This window comes from Alexandromys fortis, unplaced genomic scaffold (assembly GCF_014885135.2).
Source record: "Alexandromys fortis isolate MF-2015 unplaced genomic scaffold, M_Fortis_MF-2015_v1.1 scaffold_158, whole genome shotgun sequence".
In the NCBI taxonomy this organism is placed as follows: Eukaryota; Metazoa; Chordata; class Mammalia; order Rodentia; family Cricetidae; genus Alexandromys; species Alexandromys fortis.
The window spans coordinates 1596949-1618222 of NW_026068039.1; the positions used below are offsets into that span (position 1 = coordinate 1596949).

General features: G+C 43.6%; 1 pseudogene; it reads left to right on the forward strand.

Annotated features, from left to right (window-relative positions):
- LOC126515576 (ferritin light chain-like) overlaps positions 1 to 18013 on the forward strand; it is a 35999-nt pseudogene extending 17986 nt beyond the window's left edge.
- Positions 18014 to 21274: the final 3261 nt, after the last annotated feature.

The window sequence follows — 21274 nt, forward strand, 5'->3', positions numbered from 1 at the left end:
TATTTATTTATTTATTATGTATACAATATTCTGTTTGTGTGTATGTCTGCAGGCCAGAAGAGGGCACCAGACCTCATTACAGATGGTTGTGAGCCACCATGTGGTTGCCGGGAATTGAACTCAGGACCTTTGGAAGAGCAGGCAGTACTCTTAACCACTGAGCCATCTCTCCAGCCCTGTAGTAGAGTTTGAAGTCAGGGTTTGTGATGCCTCTAGAAGTTCTTTTATTGTACAGGATTGTTTTGGCTATCCAGGGTTTTTTGCTTTTCCATATGAAGTTGAGTACTGTTCTTTCGAGGTCTGTGAAGAATTTTGCTGGGATTTTGATGGGAATAAAAGGTTTTGTTTTGAGACCAACTGGATCTCATACAGCCTAGGTTGTCATTGAACTAGCTAGATAGCTAAAGATGACTATGAACTCTTGATCCTTCTGCATCTGCCTTCCAAGTGGCTTGTACCACTGTGCCCAGCTTACTGTGCTTTGTTTTTAAAACCTTTTAACTTTTATTTTGTATGTGCGTGCATGCACTTATGCCATAGTTCACCTGGTGCCACAATACATGTGGAGGTCAGAGCACAACGGTGAGAGAGATTGGACCAGAGATGTGTCTTGCTGAACTTGAGATGAGTTTTAGTTTTTTGGGTGTGCTTGGGCTCTGTCCTGACCTTCCTTTGTGATTTTAAGCATCTTACTGCCTGTGCCTCTGTTCTGAGTCGGTTCTTCCCCACATGCAGAGAAATGAAAGAGTCCTTAGTTGCTGAAGGACTGGGTATTTCCTGGGCCAGAAATAGGAGCTAAATAAAGATGTTCTAGTATTCTTTGGACTAGAAAGAAGATCTTGTCTCTTGTTATATTTACCATTGTTGTGGTTGTTCTTTTGATTTATGTGTCTGTTAGGCACACGTGTGTGGGTGCATGTGGAGACCAGAAGAGGGTATTGGGTCCTTCTGGAGATGAAGTTATAGGCAGTTGTGACCCACCTGATGTTGATGCTGGAAACTGAATTCGTGTCCTCTGCAAGAGCAGCAAGTCCTCTTAACCACTGAGAGCTGTCTCTCCAGTTCTGTCTATCTACAAGCAATTAGTAATGATGAGAAGCGGAGCAGCCAGCGTTCACCCTGAGAACTCTAATGTGGGCTTTACTTGGAATTATCTCCTTTAATTCTTAAGCCTTATGAGTAGGCATGGTTTTTTATTTGATTTTCAAGACAGGGTTTCTCTGTATAACAGCTCTAGCTATCCTGGAACTAGCTCTTGTAGACTGTAGAGTTCAAGGCTGATCTTGAACTCACAGAGCCCTCCTGCTTCTGCCTCCTGAGTGGTAGGATTAAAGATTTGTCTGCCACGGCCTGACTTTCCTGCATGTTTTATATTGTTTGAAGAGGGTTAGGGAGCTCACTTAGAGCCTACTGTTAGTAGTGGTTGAGCAAAGTGTTCTGGCTCTAGATCCCTGCACCTTTCTGCCTCCATGAAAAGTGTGTTGTGCCAGTTGAACACACCATATCTGAAATACTAAGGAGCAAAAATATTTTTGATTTTTTTTTTTTTAGTATTTGCAAGGTTTTCCTTTCTCCTCCTCCTCCTTTTCTTCTTCCCCCCCCCCACCAGTTGAACATCCCCTAGTCCAAAAAAACACAAAATTCAAAAAGTAAGTTGTATTACTGTGTGATTTAAGAGGTAATAAAGGACTGGAGAGATGGTTCAGCAGGTTAAAAGCACCGTTTTCCTTTTCTAGGACTTCACTTACTTTCATCCTTCTTACCCTCATGTATTAAGCAAAGTGTGGGTCTAGAGGGTCTCTGCGGTCCTTTTGAATGCGGACTGACCGTAAAAAGGAGGGTAGCACTACTCAGCTCCTAAATTTGGAGTGAGACACTTGCTAAGTCAAAGGGGGCCTGTCTCCTCAGCACACAGAAGATGCCAACTTTCAGGGCAAGGGATGGGCACTCCACAAACACAGCAGCTCTGGCTTTCTTGAGTTGGTTGCCAAGGGAACTCAGCCTCTAGTCAGCAACAGCCAGGGTCACTTTGGTTGAGGCTTAGGTAAGGTTAGCTAAAGCAAGCAGGCCATTCCCCACCCCCACCTTTCCTTTCCTTGTCTTTTCAAAATGTTGGTTTTGTACCTTTTCATGTGTGTAGTGCTGATTTAAGTACCTAACTATATCCTATAACTTATCTTCATAGTAATCTTATGAGAGTAGTGACTGCTAAACAAAATTTACAGAAAACAGAGCTGAGGAAAACAGTTCAGTAATGTGTTCACACTTGCTTACACTTGTTCAGATTGTAGTGCCAGGTCTGTGACTCTAGCCACTGGGTTATATTGTCTGGGGGATCTGAAAAAACAAGCAGGAGAGAGAGTCTTTAGTGTTGTCAGTGACTTTTTAGTTCAGGATGATGATAGTTCAGAACTCGGAAGAACCTTTGAAGTGTTTAACATAGTCTCTTGTCTCTGATCTGCTGTCTGCTACAGGCTTGCTTTCTCCTCTCCCCTGACAGACACCCACACTCATTCTGTTCCAGTGCTTTCACTGATGGGCAAAGGTATCACTTTACTACTTCCCTAATTTTTAAATATTTTTTTTTATATTTTTTGAGATGGTTTTGCTGTGTAGTTCAGATTGGTCTGATAGTCTTAGTTTTCCTGCCTCAGCCTTCCTAGTCCTAGGAATATAGGTATATATCACAATGTCTGACTTATTTACTGATACTATTGTTAAATAGTTCTCATTAACAAAACATTATTTCTCTCTTTTTCTTTTTTTTTGAGACATGATTGATTCTGCTGCCTAGCCTTTTATAGTCTTGCCTCCTGAGTACATGGGGTTGCCGTGATGCCAGACTTTATTTTTTGTTTTGAGTTGAAATTTGAGACATCTCATTAAGTTTAGGCTAACTTGGAACCCCACAGGAGTAGTCCATCTTCCACAGGCAGCCTTAGCTTGTCTCCAGGCACACTTGTTGTCTTCCCATAGCCTTTTCTTTTTTTTCTTTCACTTGGGTCAGCATGTACAAAAGCCCTCTTACCTCCAAGCACTTGGTAGATGCAGCCCAGCCGATGTGTATTACTTCTTGTCATATTTACTCCAAGGTCCAAAGCCTTTTTCACCATGGAGAATGAATGAGGGATATACGTAGTCCTTCCAAGCTTGGGGAATGTATGGAGGTGGAGTCTTCATTTCACAGAAGCTAGGAAATTGTATTGAGGGCTCTCCTGTGTGTTTTGAGAAAAACCACAAAATGGCTGGAATTTATTTGGGCTCTAGGCAAGCTGCATTTACCTCACTAGACCACTAGGTGTTGAACAACTCACAGACCTGGGCTGTCTGAAGACACAGGTAACCTCAATGTAAGATATTTTAGGTGCTGAGAAGAGATGTTGTTTCTCATATGCTTTGTCTTTCTCATTGTTATAGTTTTAAATACTAGTATGAAAAAGTTCTTGGAGTGGTTTTCTTAGAAGACAGGAATATGACTTAACAATTTAAACAAGGCCAGCAAAGTGGCTCAGCGTGGGATCCCTAGGACTCATGGTGGCAGGAGTATCAGCTTCCATAGGCTGTACTTTGACCCTCATTCACATGATATAGCACCCCCCAAAAATAATAAACTTTAAAATTTAAATTAATTTTTAATATGAAAAACAGAAACCAAATATATTTCTGCGGGGGGGGGGCAGTATGATGTTTTCACATGCATGTACATTGTGCAATGTTTAAATTAGGTTAAAAGCACCTATCCCCTTAAACTTTAACCACTTCTTTGTGGTTAAAAACAAGCAAAAAACAAAAGCAAACAAAAAACATTCAAGCTCTATCTTTTAGCCTCTGGGATATATGGCACTTTATCACTGTTTGTAGTCTTTCTCTTTGGTGTAGCATGGCCAAACTACATATTCCTAATTGTAACCTCTCCATCTCCCATTCCTCCTCTCTCCAGTCTCTGACCGCTATACCATTTTTGCCTGACATGAGATCATTGTTCCTTATTTCCACGTATGAAGAGATTGTACAGTGCTTGCTTTTGTGCCTAGCTTGAATCATTTAACATGATCATCCCCTGCTTCAGTCCATGTTGTTGCAAATGACGGACTTATAAAAAAATTTACTTTTGTTGGATGAATAGGATTCTATGGTATGATTTACATTTTTTCCTTTTCCCTCCTTCTCACTGTCCTACTCCCCCCCCTTTTTTTTTTACTTTTTAAAATTTTGTTTCTCTTTGAGCTGAGTATGGTACTCAAGTCCTCATGAATGGTAGGTCAGCATTCTACCAGAGATCCCTAGCTTGCATCATGTAGTTATTGTCAATAGTGCTGTAGTGAACACAGGGGATTAATGCCTTTAAGATTTATTTATTATGGAGCAGCCCTCGGAGATCCTGTGGATCTCTGTCTTTCTTCAACAGTGTTTGGACGGAACAGACCTGGGGCCTCCCTTTGTTAGCTTCCACCGCTCCTCATCCTCTCCAGTCGCAGCCGCTGGGACCATCTTCTTGCCGCCTTCAGCTCCCAGGACCAGCCAGCACCGTCTCTTTGCGGGTAGCTCCAGACTGCGTCTCAGCCATGACCTCTCAGGTTCGCCAAAATTATTCCATCTAAGTGGAGGCTGCCATGAACCTCCTGGTCAACCTGCACTCGCAGGCCTCCTACAGCTATAACTCTCTCTGGGCTACTGTTTTGATCGGGGTGACGTGGCTCTGGAGGGTGTAGGCCACTTCTTCCGCAAAATGCCGATGAAGTTGCAGAACGATCGTGGAGGCCGTGCACTCTTTCAGGATGTGCAGAAGCCACCTCAAGATGAGTGGGTAAAACTCAGGAGACCATGGAAGCTGCCTTGGACTTGGAGAAGAACTTAAACCAGGCCCTCTTGGATCTTCATTCCCTGGGTTCTGCTTGCATAGATCCCTACCTCTGTGACTTCCTCAAAAACCACTTCCTGGATGAGGAGGTGAAGGTCATCAAGAAGACGGGCAACCACCTGACCAACCTCTGCAGGTTGGCTGCTGGGCCCCAGGTGTCTCTGGGCGAGTAACTCTTTGAGTAGCTAACTCTCAAGCATGACTAGGAGGCCTCTCCTTCCGAGGGGCTCTCACCTCTGCTCTGCACCAGGCAGCCTTAGGACCTTCACCCGAACCTCTCAAGAAGCCACTATGCAGCTTTGCAATGCCGTGGAGACCCTCTCAAGTCTTGGACCAAGTAAAAATAAAGCAAAAAAAAAAAAAAAAAAAATGTATTCAGTGTTCTGCCTGCGTGCCAGAAGAGGGCAGCAGATCTCATCGTACATGGTTGTGAGCCACCCTGTGGTTGCTAGGAATTGAACTCAGGATCTCTGGAAGAGTAGCCAGGGCTCTTAGCCTCTCCAGTCCTTGATTTCTTTTTGTGTTGATCTTTTATTCTTGACAGGGTCTCACTTATGCAGTCTGGCCTCAGATCTTGCCGAGTGTTGGGACCATCTTCAGGCCTCACTACACTTGGCCCTGTGTGAATGGTGTCTTGACTGCTGATCACAGTCAGCAGCTTTCTGGCATTTTGGGTTTCTAGAAATGCAGATGAAGTATCTAGTGCGAGCAGCATGTGCCAGTGGCCAGTGCTGGTCCTTCCTCAGTTCTTTGTAAGCAGTGATCTGTTACCTCTGGAGCTTGCAGATTTTATTTACGCTTTGAATTTTGTCATAGAGTGCTGAGGTGTGCCTTTAAAAGTAATCCCGATTTAAGAACTTTTAAGCCTTTTCTTGGTGCAGGTGCTTTCCAGTCGCCTTCTGTTAAGGGTAAGGAGACTGAAACTGAATCCAGAAAAGTGAGGCAATGTGCCTTGAGTCCCAGCTAGCCACCTCAGGCACGTAACTCCTGCTGAGCTGTGCTCCAGTGCTCCAGTCACTCCACAGCAAGGGGTCATCGGGAATAAACTGAAAAGTGTTTACTGAGACAGGAATTTTGTCAGCAGTTCATGAGGAATCAAGAAGAGGTAACAAAACTCTTTACACTCAAAATGAGGCCTGTGTGAAAGATGGAGGATCCCTATGCCCTGGTATTCCATAGATGGATCTACCTCATAATTCTCAAACTCAATAAAACCAGAAAGTTGCTTTAGCTATGGAGAATAGAGGTTTTTGAGTAGCCTGGAGCTGGATAAGTGTGATCATGCCCTGTTGTAAATGCTGGACAACCTAATCAGCTGCCAAAGCTGGAGACAGACACTATAAACCATGTCTTATCAGCGGTCTGGTTTCTGTTTGAGTTCCAGCCTGGGACTCTTCTGATGGGAACCACCTGTTCCTGGTTTGTTGAGCTTTGGATTTCCCCAGTCCTTTAGTTCTTTCAGTTTTGAAATGAAACCTGCTCTACAGGGCGAGGTCGGGCCCAAGAGGACTTTGACAGCTCTCACCAGCTTGTTTTTTCTAGAGCCAGCTGGTATGTGCGCTTGTGGTGAGAGAGGTGAGTCAGCTGTAGAGATCTGGGCAGTGTCATTTCCTTGGGTAACCAGGAAAACACAACCAAATACTTCATGTTTGATGCTCAGGAAACTGAAAGTTTAGAATGCAGTCGCCAGAGGGCTGCAGAACCTCAGCCTTGCTCTCCTGAAGAGAACACCTTCTACCCGCAGTGCCCCAGCCCAGATTTCTCTGTGTAGATAGCCCAGACTAGCCTTGAACTCCTAATTCTCCTGTCTCAGCCTTTAGTGTTAGGATGACAGGTGTACACCACCATGCCTTGCTACAAAAGTTTTTATCTCTACTTCTTGTCTCATCTGTATGACCTCCTCACCTTCCTTTCCAAATCTCTGGCCTCTCTCTGCTACTCTACTGTCTTTGCCCTTTACTATAAACCTCCCACCAGAGCATAGCACTTCATTTAACTCTTTCTAGTAAGATTGGGTCACCACATGACCTCACTGGGTTGCCCCTGCAATTCTAGTACTACAGAATTGCGTTTAATCCAGAGAACCTTTGTCCCCTTTGGGATTTCTGTTGGAACAATGCCAGCTGCTCCTTGTTCTGGATGCTTCAAGTCTTCCCTTGTCCTCTACAATCAGTGGCCCCAGTAGAGGATTGGTGGCCAAGACTTCCTGGATCCAGAAGTTCAAGAAAAGAATATGGCATTGGGAGCCTATGTTAATATGTTCAGATGTGGGCAGTATGAAGCCATGTGACCATGAAGGCTGTGTTGGCTTGGAAGGAACTTGAAGCACTTGAGCAGGTGTCCTTTGTAGCCTTCCTCCCCTGCTCATTCTGTTTGGGGATAGAGTGCAGTTCAGTGGTAGAGCACTTTATCCTCAGTACCACAAACACCAGCATGCTTGGAATTCAGTAATTTACATGGAATATAGCAATCTTTGATTCCTTCTCCCATTTCTGTTCCCTAGAGAGACTATATCCTTGGAATGTGTGAACCCAGAAAAAAAATTGTCTTTAAATTTTATCTCCACAAATGACATAGATGCTGTGTATTATTCTGATATTTCCTTCTTTGTCTCAAGAATGGGCCTTCAGCCACTGTGCTGGAATACATCTCTAATCCAAGCACTCAGGGTGGTACAGGCAGCTGGATCTTGATGAGCTCAAGACCAGTCTGATCTACATAGCAAGCTCCAGGTCAGGCAAGGCTGCATAGTAAGACTCTCAGAAACAAAGTAAAACAACAGAATGGGCCTCGGCAGTATCCCGTGTTAGTAAGTAGTATTTCATTCTTTTCGGCTGCTAAATGGTATTTCATAAAATGGATAATGCTTTGTTTTATTTAGCCACTTTGCTAAATAAACATGAAGGTGTTTCTCTGTTGTAGATGATGCTTACTATGGCTTAAGTGTTGGTGTTCTGTTTCTAGGCATTGATCCCAGCTTTCTGCTTTGATTTTCTAATTTATCAGGTTAAATGCTGTATAAAGTGCTTACAGTAGTCAGGGGTCACTGAGTGATGTGTGGTGGTAATATAGTCACCTGTAGTTGGCTCTATATCTGAGTCCAGGCCTGACATTTTGTTTCTGTTTTTTGAGGCTCTGCTCCTGAATCCTGGCGAGGTTTGAAGGCCCTCCTGGCATGAAAACCCGGAGTCTGAGAGAACTGTAGGGAAATTCAGTACCTTGGGTGCAGGCTAATTTTACTTAGTGTCAGGTGCAAGCTAAATTTACTTTGTGTATTTTGCATTGTCAAACTTTCTGAACTTATTTTGTATTTGAGTGTCCTTAAAAGAATATTGTATTTAAAAGCAGGGCAATGGTGGCACACATCTTTAATCCCAACACTTGGGGAGGCAGAGGTAGTGAATCTCTGTGACTTTGAGGACAGCCTAGTCTACAGAGCAAGTTCCAGGACAGCCAAAGCTACACAGAGAAACACTATCTCAGGGAAAAAAAAAAGAATACCGTATTTTCAATTGTAACCAAGGAGCTAGAGAGATGGCTCGGTAGTTAAGATTGCTTGCTGATTGTTCTTGCGAAGGACATAAGTTTGGTTCCTAGCATCTACTCTAGCTGCTCACAACCACTTGTAACTCCAGCTGTAGTGTCCATGCATACACAGACACATCCACAGAATTAAAAATAAGAAAACAAACCTTTAGAAATAAATTCTAATAATGTAATAAATTCTACTAGTGAACAGAAAGAAAGGGAAGAGTGACTCTCAGAGCTTGGTTGCAATAAAGATGACTTCATATTTCATATCTCACCAATTGAAGACCGTATGTCTCAGATATACAGAGTGACACATGTAGCTGCTATCAGGACAGAAAAGCTGCAGTGTCTTCAGTCTAGGCTATGTGGAGAAAGTATAGGAGTCCAGAGGAAGGGAGACAGACCCAAGGAATCATTTATGAATTAAGCAGTTCTTTTTTGTTTGTTTGGTTTTTGGTTTTTCAAGACAGGGTTTCTCTGTAGCTTTGAAACCTGTCCTGAAACTAGCTCTTATAGACCAGGCTGGCCTTGAACTCACAGAGATCCACCTGCCTTTGCCTCTTGAGTGCTGGGATTAAAGGAGTGCTCCACCACTGCCCAGCAAATTAAGCAGTTCCTATTAAAGAGTTTTTTTGAGCCCTGAGAGGAACAGATGTTTGAGAAATACAAAGTTCACTTAGTGCACACATTTAAAACTGTTGTAACCACAAGGGACTTGCTGAATGGAGGAGACTGAACTAGCCCATACCAAGTGCTTGAAGAAATATAAAACGGTATGAAAATAAAATGGCCCTGGCTACTCTTACACAGGACCTGGGTTCTGTTCTCAGCACCCACATTGTGGCTCACAACCACCTGTAACTCCAGTTCTGGCAAATCTGATACCTTCTTCTGGCCTCTGTGGGCCACTGCATGCACATGGTGCAAGGACATCCTTGTAAACACTCACACATAAAACAAAAGCTGGACAGTGGTGGCACACGCCTTTAATCCCAGCACTTAGGATGCAGAGGCAGGTGGATGTTTGTGAGTTTGAAGCCAGCCTGGTCTACAGAGAGGGTTCCAGGATGTCCAAGACTGTTACACAGAGAAACCCTGTCCTGAAAAACCTAAAATAAAATAAAAGGACATCAGCAGTATTTCCATTGGGAATTTACAGTGTGTGTTACTCGTCTAGAAAGCTTTATCTTCAGTCTGTGTTCTTCCATTAAGAACCCAGCTTTTAACTGCTCTCCTTAAAGAGGACTTCCTGACCACCTGAGGATTCCAGACACTTGTCTATTACCTTATTTGTCCTTTTTACAATTTGACTTCATACTTTTTCTTAATTTATCTATCTATTGTGTGTGTCTCAAAGAGAGTATTAGATCCCCCGGAACTGGAGTTACAGTGAGCTGCCATGAGAGTGCTGGGAACTGAACCTGGGTCCTCAGCAAGAACAGTACGTGCTTTTAACTGCTGAGTCATCTCTCTGCCCCATATTTTTCTTTGCATAACAATTGCCATTACCTAGTATTTTTCTGATTTATTTGCATATTTTTCTTATAATCTCTGAGTAGAATTGACCTTGACTTTTTATCATTGTATTTGATCCCCTTTGGTAATTATACGTGCTAGGATGTGCCACCTAACTTGCTTGTCTGGAGTCTGAATCATTTTCCTGAGACCAGAGGATGGCAGGGACTTGTCCTGGAGAGGACATGCAAGCTGAAAATAAAGTAGAGGATGAAGATAGGACGCTGCTTGTATGACTGCTGAAGGCTGAGCAGATGGAGTAGTTAGTAAGGAGATGGAGGCCTGCAAGATGACACAAGCGTGGGTGGAAGCAAAGGCAGTCCTGAGGTCACCCCAGAACAGAATGGTAAATGGAGAGTAAGGAGGGCTGGGCAAGCCTCTCAGGGCAGGCCATTAATAACCACAGGGATCACTGAAACAGTCTCAGCCATTGCCTCCTCTCCCTCCCCCTTTCTACCTTCTTTTTTGTTTACTTTTAAAAGCATCGATTGCATTTGTATGTATGTGGAGGTGCATGAGTGCCATAGTATGTGTAGGAGTCTTAGAACAGCTTCTGGGTAATTGGTTCTCTCTTTTCACTTGTGAATTTACAGGATCTAACTCAGGTCCAGAAGACTTAGCTGTAAGCACTTTTACTCACTGAGCCATTTCACTAGACCTCTTTCTTTTGTCATATAGGAAGGGCCTGGTAGTTAATAACATGCAGGACTCTGGGGAGGTTGCCTGATGCTCTCTGTGTTTGGTGTGATGCATGCTTCAAAGTCCCTAAAAACCAACCTTTCTTTTTCCCTCCTGTCTTTTTTTAGGAGCCTTTTTTTTTTTTTTTTGTTTAAATTGTTATTATTTGGCTATTTTTAAAAGACAGGGTTTGTTTATGTAACTCTGGCCTTGTCTTGGAGCTCATTACGTAGATGAGGCTGACCTCAAACTCATAGAGTTTGCTTCTTTCTGTCTTCTGATTGCTGGGATTAGCAACAAGTGTTTTTAACTAAACCATCTCTACAGTCTACAATTTTTAAATTATGTTTTTAATTTTTAAATTTTGTGTGTGTGTGTGTTACAGTGCTTATGTGTGGTGGTGAGAGGACAGCTTTGTAGAACCAGTTCTCTTCTTCTACCATGTGGATCCTGGAAATTAAACTCAGGTTGTCAGTCTTGGTGGCAAGTGCCTGTACCTGTTGAGCCATCTGTCTAGCTCTGTAAACATAATAGATTCAACTATTTTATCTTTTTTTTTTAATTTTCTATGGTTTATTTAACTTTATTTTATGTGCATTGGTGTAAGGGTGTCAAATTGCTGGAACTGGATTTTCAGACAGTTGTGAACTGCCATGTGGGTGCTGGGAATTGAACCCGGGTCCTCGGGAAGAGCAGTCAGCGCTCTTAACTGCTGAGCTATCTCTCCAGCCCCCAACTATTTTATCTTTTAAAAAATTACTGCATTTTTTTTTATCCATTTTGTATGCATGGGGTAGGGTGTGTGTGGGGTTGCATGCAGGTGCCATAGTGCACATATGGACATCAGAGGGCAACTTGCAGGAGTTGGCTCTCCGTTCACCACGTGGATCGTGGAGAGCAAATTCAAATAGTCATGCATAACAGGGCCTTTACCTTGTTGAGCCATGTGTCAGCTAGTTTATCTTTAAACATGCTTCCTACATGGATGTCTGCAGTAATCTTGGAGCTCCCTGATTGGAGGGAGGGAACGCTCATCAGATTTAAGAACTGGACTCCACAGCTGTAGGACCTTAGGGCTGGATTGATCAATCTAGAATTGATCCCTGGATTTTCAGGAGGGACATGAGAGTACTAACTATGGGTGGGAATCTGCCAGTGAGTCACAGAAAGAAGTAAGAAAGAGCAGGGTGGTGGTGATGCACACCTTTAGTCCCAGCACTCGGGAGGCACAGTGACAGGTGGATCTCTGTGAGTTCGAGGCTAATCTGGTCTACAGAGCCAGGCCCAGGACAGCCAGAACTACACAGAGAAACCCTGTGTCGAAAAAGAAAAAAAAAAAAAAAAGGAATAGATCAGGCCTTGGTAAAACATGCCTGGAGAAGCTGAAACGGGGATCTGGGCTGTGTAGCAAGATTCTACCTCAGTAGTGTAAAACTGGCTGGCCATCTTCTGCTTGTGGGATTTCAGGTTTGCAGTAGGCTCCAGAGTTTTTACAGTACGCTCCAGGTCATTGCCTGGAATGGTCCTTTGAGTTTATAGCAAGAACAGGGGCTTTGACGTGCCAAAAAGACATGGGAGGCTATCACTAACCCTTTTGGGGATATGCTGTGTGCTTTCCTGGGTAGCTTGGACTTTACTATAAGGTGGGAAGAATTGGAGTAAAAACAGTACTTGCCGAGACAGAGTGTGCTCTCTGGAAGGCTGGAGAGAGTGACACAGATGAGATAGTCTAGGCAGCTCATCTGTCCTGTGTAAGGCACATCTGCTCTCCAAGCAAAGAGAGTGCTCCTGGTGACTATAGTTAGTTTCCAAGGATGCTCTTACATGGCATACTGTTCTGTACTTGTGCTTTGATGTCTTCACTTCTCTTTCTGATCAGATTCCATAGTCCACTCAGACTTGTATTCCCCTCCCTCCCTCCCTCCCTTCCTGCAGAGCCTCTGATAGCTCAGGCTGTCCTTGAACTCTTTGTGTACCTGAGGATGACCCTAACTTTTGATGTTGTCTCCATTTTCCAAGTGCTGAAGTTAACAAGTGGCTGCTAAAATGCCCACTTTTATATGGTGCTGGGGATTGAATTCAAAGTTTCATGTATGCTAGGCAAGTACTCTACCAACTTAACTATATCCTAATCTCATTTCTTTATTAAAGTAGTTATTGTTACTATTATTATTATTGTATGTGTATGTATGTGTATACATGTATGTGTGTACCACAGCTTGTATGTGGAGGTGAGAGGACAACTTATTTATGCAGGTTCTCTCTTTTCATCATGTGGGTTCTAGTGATTAAAATATTTTGGCAGGCTTGGTGATGTCTCACTGACCACCATAAAAAAATTTTTTTTCACAACCATCTCTTTCTCTCTGTAGCTTAGATTGCCCTGGAGCTCACCTAAGCTAGCTTCAAATTTATGTTAATCCTTCTGCCTCAGCCTCTCAAGCGCTGCTGGTGTAAGTCACCACACTTTGCTCCAAGCTGTTTCCTGGACGGCCCTAGTGAGGAGATCCTACATCTCTGGGGCAGCTGTGTAAGGCAGCAGGTATAGGGACTGAGCAGGAGTTAACTTTACCAAAGTAGCTCATAGCTTGAGTGGAGGAGGGGAAGATAGGAGGCACAATTATGCTAGATCTGATGCTTATGCTCACTACCACAGAATCAGACACCTGTGTGCGAGGGGAGGAGCTCTGGTTGGCTGTGGCCTGTTGCCTCCCTGTGATGCAAGCATCTGGAGCTCAGGAGGGAAAGAATTAGGAGCTAAATGGCCTGACTTCAAACCCCAGGGATCTTCAGGGAGTTGTGCTTCCTGGGACCTGTCTTCTTAATCCCGTCCAGATTGCTTAACGGTTGCCTTCACTTTCCTCAGACCCCTATTCCAACCTTCAGCAGCCTGACTTCTGGGAACAGAAGGGAGCATGGAGACTGAAATGACTTGAAGGCTTGCCTTTGCTGTCCAGAAGTCCCCTCTGGAACACAGTGGAGGTGGAGGGAGTAAGCGGGAGGGCCACTGGGCTGGCATTCTGCCTAGACTCTTAATATTTCTACCTGTCTATGGTTGGTCCTCTCTCCCAGCTATTAGTAGATTATGAGCACAGACTGTGATTTTGCTTATCTTGAGACCAGGTCTTGCTGTAGCCCAGGCTGTTCTCAAACATGAGATCCACTTGCCTGGGCTACCTGATGGCACACATCACAGGCCGACATCACCACATCTGGATGACTTCATTTTATTTATTTCTGTTTTTCAAAACAGGACTACTCTATGTAGTCTTGACTCTCCTGGAATTCCTTCTATAGTAGACCAGGCTGTCCTAGAACTTACAAAGATCTACCTGCCTCCGGCTCCTGAGTGGTGGGATTAAAGGTGTGTGCTGCAACTGCCCAGCTATTTTATTTTAATTGAATTTTTTACCCCTCAGACTGTAGTGGCTCATGCCTTTAATCCTAGCACTTAGGAGACAGAGGTAGGTGTATCACTGAATTTGAGGACAGCCAGAGTTAGACAGAGAAATTCTGTTTTGGAAAAAAAAAAATTGGGGGCTGGAGAGATGGCTCAGTGATTAAGAAGAGTACTGGCTGCTCTTTCAAAGTACCTGGCTTAAATTCCCAGCACCCACATGATAGCTCACAACTGTCTATATACTCCAATTCCAGGGGAGTCAACATCCTCACATAGAAACACCTGCATAAAATAAAAATAAATCTTAAAAACTCATATATTTTGATCATGATTTCCCATCCCCCAGCTACTCCCAGATCCTCCCACACGTCCAACAACAACAACAAACAACCACAGCCCAAACAAAGCAGTATGAGATGAAAAGTCTGAAAAGTACTGAGTTTATGTTTGCCATCTATTGCTGGGCATGAAGGCTCCCCTGAAGTATGTTTAATTTATTCAGTGAGACTCCATTAGGAAAAGCTATTTTTTCCTTTGCAAATGGGTGTCAATTGCAGGTAACTTCTTGGTTAGGCATGGGAGCCTATGTCCACTTTTGGAACTGGAGAGATGGTTCAGCCCTTAAGAGCACTGGTTGCTCTTCCTGAAGACCCTAGTTTATTTCCTAAAACTTACAAAGTAGCTCAGAACTGGTTCCAGCTCCAGCTCAGAAGATCCTTTTCTGACCTCCTGGTGCATGTGGTACACAGACATACACGTGGGCAAAATACCTATATACATAAAATAACAGCAAAAAAAATCTTTAAACAACAATAAATACACCTTTTCATGCCTGGCATCATGGCAGATGCCTTAAATACCAACATTTCTGAGGCAGAGGCAAGAATATCTTGTCTAGGGCTGGAGAGATGGCTCAGAGGTTAAGAGCACTGGCTGCTCTTCCAGAGGTCCTGAGTTCAATTCCCAGCAACCACATGGTGGCTCACAGCCCTCTTCTGGCCTGTAAGCATATATATAGACAGAACATTGTATACATAATAAATAAATCTTTAAAAAAAAAGAATATCTTGTCTATAGATACAGTCTGGCCTATAGAGCTAGTTTTAGGCCAGTCAGGGTTACATAGAAACCATTTCACAAATAATAAATAAATGTAAAAGAGACACCTTTTCCTGTCAACAAGTACAGAATAGATTATAAGGAGCCATGAAGTCCTGAATGAATGTGTATTGTTGACATAGCAAGGATCAAAGTTTTGGACCCGTGAGAAATTGGTTATTTCTCATATGGGTCAGGCTGAGAACTGGCTAAGCTTGCCTCCTTTACTCGAGTACAGAGTATGTACTAATGATTGACCAGTGTATGCAAAAAGTAGCAACTGCAGCTTCTTCCATGAAGTTCACAGCCTGAGACCTGTCCTACAGACTTCTTCACTGCTTCTTTCCTCCTCTGGGAATAAGGCTCTGGGATTCCAGGGTACAACTCCATCAGAGAATGTGCCTGACCCCAGATTTTCCGTATGTATATCTGTCCTTTCTTTAGTCCTTCAGTGCCCTGGTCAGAGTTGTAGGACCAAGCTTTGTGGGATGCAGCAATGGATAGCTTAGTAGTTATTTCACTGAGTAGTTCCATAGTAGTGCATTTATTTCATAATATTTATTTTGTTTATTTAGTTTTTTTGAGACAGGATTTCTCTGTAGCTCTGGAGCCTTCCTGGAACTCTGTAGACCAGGCTGTCCTAGAACTCACAGAGATCCGCCTGTCTCTTTTTCCCAAGTGCTGGAATTAAAGGCATGCGCCACCACTGCATGCCTATTTCATAATATTTAATCAGTTCATCTTATGTTGTCAGCAGCATATGCTCTGACCCTTTACCTAATATTTTTAAAGTCCCTGTATCTTTTTCCCTTTTGCTTTTTATCAGTAACACTTCATACTGTTTGATTCACTACATACTTTCTCATTTGGTTATTACCTACCTCCTTCCTATAGGAAGCCAGCTCCAGGTGGATGGTTTTTCTTCCCCTTTTTAGGTACTTCTTAGTACCTGTTTGGCACAGTTCCTTGAATACACTATGCTTACGCATTGAGTGGTTAAATGCTACTTTCATTTGTTATATTTTGGGTCTTATGTACACAGTGTGCTCGTATATACATCTCTGTACCTCTGTCTACTGTTGCCTTAGGAGAGGTTCTAAGGAATGGAACAATAAAGTTAAAGTATATGCACATTTACCATACCAGTTCATGGAACCAGCATCCCTCAAAAATGTAACCTTCAAGTAGCACATAGCTATGATCCTAGTACTAAGGGCATAGAGTCAGGAAGATCAAGAATTCTAGGTTAGCCTCTGTACATAGTGGGTTCAAGGCCTTCCTGGGCTACATGAGGTGATGTCTCAAAAACTAAAACAGAACAAACAAACAAACAAACAAACAAACAAAAACCCCCAAACAGTGGAAGGTCAAACTGGGTTAGCCTGGGCTGCACAATACGATTGAAGCCCATCTTTCTTAAATTAAGCCAGTCTCAGACATACAAAAAACCATAGTGTGCTTTTTTTCATGTGTGGCTCCTAGGTTTTATATAGCTATATAAAATCATGTAGGTATGTATAACATGTAGGCTCTGATGAGAATGGGGTAAGAAAGTGGAGGGTAGTAGTGAAGAATGTGATCAGTATACAGTGTACTTGTGTGGAAATGTCTTATGTATGAGTACACAATACCATGTATGATGAATATGTGTACTCAGCGTTGTTGATTGTGAGACAGTGTCTCACTGTATAGCCATACTGGCCTGGAATCACTGGGTAGACGAGGCTGGCCTCTAACTCCTAGAGATTCCCCTGCTTCTGCCTCCTGAGTGCTGGGGTTAAAGGTGTTTGGGTACAACCATGCTTGGTGTTTTCCCTGTGGTTCTAAGAACACTGAGTCTTGTGTTTCTATGTATTCCCCAGCTGATGGGTAGAAAACATGGTTTGGTAACACCATGCTTCAGAATGTGACTGTGGAGCTGGTCGGCTTGACCCGGGGTAAGTCCTTTACCTTCCTGTGTCCCTCAGTTTTGGTAAGAGAGGGTAGTAATAGTACCTATTTGGAGGATCATCAGTTAGGCTAAGGAAAATGTTTAGGCTAGTAACTTATTTCCTTTTGTAGTGCTGGTATCAACCCAGGACTTCACATGTACTGGGTAAGATAATAGACATGGTTTGGTTTTTACTTCTTTGATAAAAAAAAGTTGAACAGGAATCTCATGTTGTCTGTCCTTGTCTCAAACTAAAAGCTCTGTAACTAAGGCTGCATTGAATTGATCTTTTTGTATCCATCTCACAAGTGCTAGGATTACAAGCCTGTCCCACCATTTCTGGCTTAAGGTTAATCATCTTTACATATACACACTGGGCAAGCATCTACCACTGAGTCGCATCCCAGCTTTCTGATTGTTTTGCTTATTGACACTCATGAACTGTAAATTATCCCATTTGTTTTTCAGTGTTGTTTATACAGTTATCTTCTCTCTGTAGATTTTATTTTCTTTTCCCCCTGAGACAGGGTTTCTCTGTAGCTTTGGAGCCTGTCCTGGAACTAGCTCTAGTAGAATAGGCTGGCCTCAAACTCACAGAGATCCACCTGCCTCTGTCTCCTAAGTGCTGGGATTAAAGGCGTGTGCCACCACCGCCCGGCGATTTTATTTTCCCTTACAGTCTTTTCTGCCATGAGATCAGTGTTTAGAAAAAAATATATACTTTTCTATCTTGAAATTATAAAAAATGGCTTCTTATTCTTTTGAGTACTCTGTGTATTTAATTTATTAATTTGAATATTTAAATTTCAACAATGAGTCTTGATTCATTTCTTTCTTTAAATTTCTTTCTTTTTAAGGGCTGGAGAAATGTTAAAGAGTGCTGCTCTTCCAGAGGACCAAATTCGACACCCAGCATCCATACCCAGTGGCTCCAAGGAATTCAATGCCCCTTTTTTAGCCTTTTCAAGCACACACACACACACACACACACAAATAAAAGTAAAAGAAAAAATTTAAAAACAATTGTTTATATTTTTATTTAGTGTGTGTGTGTGACAGAGAGAGAGAGAGAGAGAGAGAGAGAGAGAGAGAGAGAGAGAGAGAGGAGAGAGAGAGAAGTTGTGGTCAGCCTGTGCGCACTTGTGCCACTAGCATGTGTGTCATGAGCTTGGTGGCAGGCACCTTTACCTGCTGAACTATCTCCCCCCCCCCTTTCTACTCTTTAATTTGGATAATATCTAAACCTTCACTGAAGGAGAAGTAAAAAGCAGGATCCTTTTTTGATTGTTTTGAGGCAGTCTTCCTTTAAAGCCCTGACTGGCTCCACACTCCACAGTCTATATTACTTCCTCCTCCTGTCCAGGGCTGGGGTTTGAGGTACCTGCAGACGCTGAGATATGTGCTCCTTGAACAGCACATCCTCAGAGATTCAGAGATACAAGTCTCTGTTTCACAGAGTGGGTGAGTCTGAATGTGGTCAAGAGGGTTAGAGTTGCTGACTTGTGATTAGTTGTGGACTAGGTGAGGAGACTGCTGTCCTTGGTTGCAGCCTTTGCATAGCTCTGTAAACTTCCCATGCAGATCCTGATAAGGGATTACTTTACATGGTTCAATCGCTCATGTGAACATAATATTCTGCTTTGTTCATAAACAAATGACAGGCTCAGGACATAGCAGAAAGCACTGGTCTAGCCTGCCAAAACCCTGGTCTCGATCCCAACATCACAGAAACAGGTGACTATAACAGGCACTTTCTCTGGCTTGTGGGTACTGTGGAATATTGGTGAAGGGGTATTGATTGGTAATAACTCCACTGAACCCCAATTCTGTTCTCAACACCCGGAATTCTAGTTCCAGGAAGTTTCTTGCCTGGACTTGGAATGGAAGACCCAGGTATAATTGTGTAATATCAGTACAGCTGCTGCTGGCCACAAATAATGAATGGAAGCTGATTTCATGTGAAACCCTTGGTATGTAAGGTCCAGAGCACCAGCAGCCCCTCTTGAAGAAGTGCTCTGTCCGGGTTGAGTAGCACCCCTCAGACTTCTTGTCTGTGGATCAGAGCCTGTGAATGCAAGTGGTAGACTTGAGAGATTCTTTTCTTGTTTTATGATAATGTAGTGTGTATGTGTGTTCACAATAGTGCAGTGCCAATAAAGTCCAGAGAGTGTTGGATCCCCTGGAGTTAGAGTTACTGGGTTTGGAGGCTGGAAATTAAACTCTAATCCTTGGCAAGGACAAAAGCACTCTTAACCACTGAGCCTTCTCTCCAACTGGGACGTAACCGCTTTTGCAGATGTAACTAAGATGAATAAGGTGGCAGATCATGATCCAGTGATAGTGTTCTCTAAGATATCCATGGGGGTGGAGGCAGGGGTTCGGGTTCTGCACGCTGCCATTCACTACTCCAAGGACAACCAGCTATCACCAGGAACAGATTTTTCCTCTGCCTTTTCCAGTGTAGTCTTACTGACACCTGTTTGTAGTCTGCTCTCCAGACTCTGGAATCAATTTCTGCTGTTTGAAGCCCGACAGTCAGAATATCTCTAGAGCCTAATGCACAAACCATTACCTCTGCACTGTGATAATGAAAATGGAGGCCCAAAGACACCAGACATTGGAGATCTCTGTAGCCACTACACTCCCCTCTGGGTCCTGCTCACTTTCACTGGCTCTGCACATTTACTCTGTACACCGAGCTATTGAAATGACTAATGTCAGGCCATTCACCCTGTTAAGTAGTTGACACCGGGTGTCTTCTCACAGGTCCCTTTTATTGTTTATTTTCATGTATATGAGCGCTTTGCTTGTGTGTATGTGTACCATGTGCACCCCTGGTTCCCGTGGAGGTCAGAAGATGGCAATGATCCTCTGGAACTGGAGTTAGGATGGGTGTGAGCTACATATGGGTGCTGGGGAATGAACCCAGCTCTGTCACTGAACCGTCTCTCAAGCCTCCACAGCTCTGCCCTAACTTTCCAGAGAAATGTGGTGACAAGGTGACCCCCTGCCCCTCTTTTTCTGGAAGTTAAAAAACAAAACAAAACTTGGATGCTTCCCATTTTGGGTTACTGTGTCTTCTAGAGTCATGTCCCCACAGCACATGCCATTCATTCTTTGGAGCTTTCAGGGTGATGCAGGTAGCCTGCAATTCACAGCTGTAAGTAGAGAAGGAACAATTTTCTGGTAGCATTGGGTGTGCGTATGGGGAGGGGGTGGGAGTGGGTAGGTGCACAGTGGCTCTGCTGCTGAAGGGAGCCAGCTCCTGCCCAACTCCTCACCTGCTAGTGACTTCTCTGGGAACCTGTGATTGGCAGTGACATGCGTCTCTTCAGTCTAGACTGCTGGTTTTGGATGCTGCTTTCATCTCTGGAAATTCTAAAAATGCTTCATTGGTTTTGTTTCTTCTCATATCCTGGGTCTAAGCAAAGGCCTGGTACTTACCAACACCCTTAAATGTTTATTGAGGAGCTAGAGCAATGACTCAGCAGTTGGGAGCAGTGACTGCTTCCAGGGGACCCAGGTTTGGTTCCTAGTTTCCACATGGCTGCTAACAAGCATGTGCTACTTGAGTCCTGGAGACGGATGGACACTCTGTCCAGACCCTCACAGGTTCTGCGTGCACAAGATGCACCGACAGACATACACGCAGGCAAAACAGCCGTACATGTAGAATTTAAACATGGAAAAAAACAATGCCTTCTGCTGGGTAACCCCACCTGGACCTGGCCCTCTGCTGCCTCAACTTTTTCAGTTCCTCTTTGTACCACTAGATGTGCTGTTTTCTGACCTTTTTCGCTCCAAGATGCATCCATCTCCTGAGACTTCAGGCTGGGCCAATACCCTGGCTCTCCGGGAACATGCCAGCAAGAAGATATATAGAACACGGGCATGGCTGCAAAATACCTCTTGCTGTGAACCACTTGAGTTGTGATTTGTAGTCAGTATAATATCGTCCAGTTGATTATGTCCAGGCCAGTTTTGGCCATAATGATTTGCTTCTACAATCCTGTATGTGGAAAGCCTAGAAACTTCCCTGAGATGGCCCTTCAAGATGGAGGACCATACTGGGCCTCACTGAAATCATTTTATGAACAAAGGTTTGATAGTGGAAGTGAGGCCCAGGCCTCCCAAGAACTTGTGCAAAGTTCTGATTGTAGCCAGGATCTGTTAGAGCTTCAGGTTGGAAAACTCCCAGGAAAACAGCACTGCACTAGCACTTGGGCTAGAGCAGGAGGGACGGCCTCCTGAGTTCACACTG